Source organism: Syngnathus floridae, chromosome 2, assembly GCF_059516105.1.
Source record: "Syngnathus floridae isolate MCC-2025c chromosome 2, RoL_Sflo_1.0, whole genome shotgun sequence".
Lineage (NCBI taxonomy): Eukaryota > Metazoa > Chordata > Actinopteri > Syngnathiformes > Syngnathidae > Syngnathus > Syngnathus floridae.
Genome location: NC_142414.1, coordinates 67193 through 71713, shown reverse-complemented (window position 1 = coordinate 71713; position 4521 = coordinate 67193).

The following is a 4521-nucleotide window of genomic DNA, read 5'->3' as shown; positions in this document are numbered from 1 at the left end:
GTGTTGTTTAGTGCGGGATGGTGTTGTTCAGTGCAGGATGGTGTTGTTCAGTGCGGCATGGTGTTGTTCAATGCGGCATGGTGTTGTTCAGTGCGGGATGGTGTTGTTCAGTGCGGCATGGTGTTGTTCAGTGCGGCATAATGTTCAGTGCGGCATGGTGTTGTTCAGTGCGGCATGGTGTTGTTCAGTGCGGCATGGTGTTGTTCAGTGCGGCATGGTGTTGTTCAGTGCGGCATGGTGTTGTTCAGTGCGGCATGGTGTTGTTCAGTGCGGGATGGTGTTGTTCAATGCGGGATCGTGTTGTTCAGTGCGGGGTGGTGTTGTTCAGTGCAGGATGGTGTTGTTCAGTGCAGGATGGTGTTGTTCAGTGCGGCATGGTGTTGTTCAATGCAGGATCGTGTTGTTCAGTGCAGCATAATGTTGTTCAGTGCAGCATGGTGTTGTTCAGTGCGGCATGGTGTTGTTCAATGCGGCATGGTGTTGTTCAGTGCGGGATGGTGTTGTTCAGTGCGGCATGGTGTTTTTCAGTGCGGCATAATGTTGTTCAGTGCGGCATGGTGTTGTTCAGTGCGGCATGGTGTTGTTCAGTGCGACATAATGTTGTTCAGTGCGGCATAATGTTGTTCAGTGCGGCATGGTGTTGTTCAGTGCGGCATGGTGTTGTTCAGTGCGGCATGGTGTTGTTCAGTGCGGCATGGTGTTGTTCAGTGCAGGATGGTGTTGTTCAGTGCAGGATGGTGTTGTTCAATGCGGCATGGTGTTGTTCAGTGCGGGATGGTGTTGTTCAGTGCAGGATGGTGTTGTTCAGTGCGGCATGGTGTTGTTCAGTGCGGAATGGTGTTGTTCAGTGCGGCATGGTGTTGTTCAGTGCGGCATGGTGTTGTTCAGTGCAGGATGGTGTTGTTCAATGCGGGATGGTGTTGTTCAGTGCGGGATGGTGTTGTTCAGTGCAGGATGGTGTTGTTCAGTGCGGCATGGTGTTGTTCAATGCGGCATGGTGTTGTTCAGTGCAGGATGGTGTTGTTCAGTGCGGCATGGTGTTGTTCAATGCGGCATGGTGTTGTTCAATGCGGCATGGTGTTGTTCAGTGCGGCATGGTGTTGTTCAGTGCGGCATGGTGTTGTTCAGTGCAGCGTAATGTTGTTCAGTGCGGCATGGTGTTGTTCAGTGCGGAATGGTGTTGTTCAGTGCGGCATGGTGTTGTTCAGTGCGGCATGGTGTTGCTCAGTGCGGCATGGTGTTGTTCAGTGCGGGATGGTGTTGTTCATTGCGGCATGGTGTTGTTCAGTGCGGCATGGTGTTGTTCAGTGCGGCATGGTGTTGTTCAGTGCGGCATAATGTTGTTCAGTGCGCCATAATGTTGTTCAGTGCGGCATGGTGTTGTTCAGTGCGGGATGGTGTTGTTCAGTGCAGGATGGTGTTGTTCAGTGCGGCATGGTGTTGTTCAATGCGGGATCGTGTTGTTCAGTGCGGCATGGTGTTGTTCAGTGCGGCATGGTGTTGTTCAGTGCGGCATGGTGTTGTTCAGTGCGGCATGGTGTTGTTCAGTGCGGCATAATGTTGTTCAGTGCGGCATAATGTTGTTCAGTGCGGCATAATGTTGTTCAGTGCGGCATAATGTTGTTCAGTGCGGCATAATGTTGTTCAGTGCGGGATGGTGTTGTTCATTGCGGCATGGTGTTGTTCAGTGCGGCATGGTGTTGTTCAGTGCGGCATGGTGTTGTTCAGTGCGGGATGGTGTTGTTCAGTGCAGGATTGTGTTGTTCAGTGCGGCATGGTGTTGTTCAGTGCGGCATGGTGTTGTTCATTTCGGCATAATGTTGTTCAGTGCGGCATAATGTTGTTTAGTGCGGCATGGTGTTGTTCAGTGCGGGATGGTGTTGTTCAGTGCGTTATAATGTTGTTCAGTGCGGCATGGTGTTGTTCAGTGCGGCATGGTGTTGTTCAGTGCGGCATGGTGTTGTTCAGTGCGGCATAATGTTGTTCAGTGCGGCATAATGTTGTTCAGTGCGGCATGGTGTTGTTCAGTGCGGGATGGTGTTGTTCAGTGCGGGATGGTGTTGTTCAGTGCGGCATGGTGTTCAATGCGGAATGGTGTTGTTCAGTGCAGGATGGTGTTGTTCAGTGCGGCATGGTGTTGTTCAGTGCGGCATAATGTTGTTCAGTGCGGCATGGTGTTGTTCAGTGCGGCATGGTGTTGTTCAGTGCGGCATGGTGTTGTTCAGTGCGGCATAATGTTGTTCAGTGCGGCATGGTGTTGTTCAGTGCGGCATGGTGTTGTTCAGTGCGGCATAATGTTCAGTGCGGCATAATGTTGTTCAGTGCGGCATGGTGTTGTTCAGTGCGGGATGGTGTTGTTCAGTGCAGGATGGTGTTGTTCAGTGCGGCATGGTGTTCAGTGCGGGATGGTGTCTTTCAGTGCGGCATGGTGTCGTTCAGTGCGGCATGGTGTCTTTCAGTGCGGCATGGTGTCGTTCAGTGAGGCATGGTGTTGTTCAGTGCGGCATGGTGTTGTTTAGTGCGGCATGGTGTTGTTCAGTGCGGGATGGTGTTGTTCAGTGCGGCATGGTGTTCAGTGCGGCATGGTGTTGTTCAGTGCGGTATCGTGTTGTTCAGTGCGGTATCGTGTTTCTCAGTGCGGTATCGTGTTGTTCAGTGCAGTATCGTTGTGTTGTTCGTATTGTGTTTAACACTTAGCCTCTAACACTTAGCCTCTAACACTTAGCCTGTAGCATCTAGAAGGTAAATAAATAGGAAGGAAGGACTCACCGGTGACGTCTTCGCCCACGTCCAAGCGTTGTACTTTGTATTTTCATCCTTCTGACAGTGGAAAACATAGCCAACAAACACCGTGGAACCTAAACGAATGAAAGAAAACTATCATTTGGCCACAACCAACATTCACAGATACAACACAATGTGACGTGCGGGGTTGAGGTTAAAGGTTGAGTGAAGGGCCCTCGTTTTAAACTACTTTTTTGAAAAGGATTGGGAACAAGTAAGACGTATTTAATTTATTTAATGGGAAGTAGTAAGAGCTATTGAATTTAATCTATGTATTATATTCTATTGTATTGTATTCTGTTGTATTCTTTTGGATTGTATTCACACTAACCCCACTAAAACTTCAGCCCACAAAAACTCGCCTCTGGTGCCTAGCCTCTGGCACTTAGCCTCTAACACTTAGCCTTTAACACTTAGCCTTTAACACTTAGCCTTTAACACTTAGCCTAGAAGGTGAATAAATAGGGTTAAAGGTTGAGTGAAGGGACCTCGTTTTAAACTACTTTTTTGTAAAGGAGTGGGAACAAGTAAGACGTATTTAATTTATTTAATGGGAAGTAGTAAGACTTATTAAATTTATTTAATCTACTTTTCTTCCCAGGCAAAATTTGATGTGCTGCAATTCCAAATTTCCAAAGTGAATGAAGGAATGAAGTCCTTTAAATTATGATTTTGTATAAATACTAGGCATTAACACAAAATCGACGGCACAAAATGGGCAGACTTTACTTGTTTGAAAAGGACTGGTTACAAGACAGACTTTTTTAATTTATTTAATGGGAAGAAGACTTATTTAGTTTAATTGATCTATTTTTGTTCCCTGGCAAAATTCGATTTGCTGCAATTCCAAATTTCCAAAGTGAATGAAGGAAAGAAGTCGTTTAAATTATGATTTTGTTTAAATACTAGGCATAGACACAAAATCTACGGCACAAAATGGGCAGACTTTACTTGTTTGAAGAGGACTGGTTACAAGACAGACTTTTCTGATTTATTTAATGGGAAGAAGACTTATTTAGTTTATTTAATCTATTTTTGTTCCCTGGCAAAATTGGATTTGCTGAAATTGTATTTTGCCAAATCTTGCCTTGAGACCTGATAGGAAGTATTAAACGCTTAGTTAAATCAATACAAGTTGGTAATAAGAGCGAGTAATGTTGGTTGAACCGATGAATGAAGGTTGAAAGCAATTTAAATTATGACTTTGTATAAATACTAGATATTAACAGAACATCTACTGCGCGAAATGGGCAGAGTTTACTTGTTTGAGAAGGAGTGGCTTGTTCAAAACTAAGATTTATTTAATCTGTTTGTTCCCAGGCAAAATTGGATGTGATGCAATTCCAAATTTCACCACATGATGGTGCCCAATTTTGACTTCATAGGACATATTAAACACTTAGCTTGTTATTATGTTCAAGGTAATCAGATTTGTTTATTATTCTAATGGCCTCTTCAAAACTATTCTGGATTACTACTTTGGATCTATTCTACATTACTTGGCAACATACTCTGTAACAGATTAGGCAGTATAATCATATCTGTTAACTTGAGAGTGCCCACACTCAATCTACTTATCGTGATGTGTTAAATCAATTACTGTTAGACATTATTTGTCTGATAATCTACCAAATCTTTGAATTGAAGAATTTGTGATTTAATTAATAGCTTGTTGTTATGTTAAGGGTAATCAGACTTGTATATAATTCTAATGGCCTTCTTTTGAAAACTATTCTG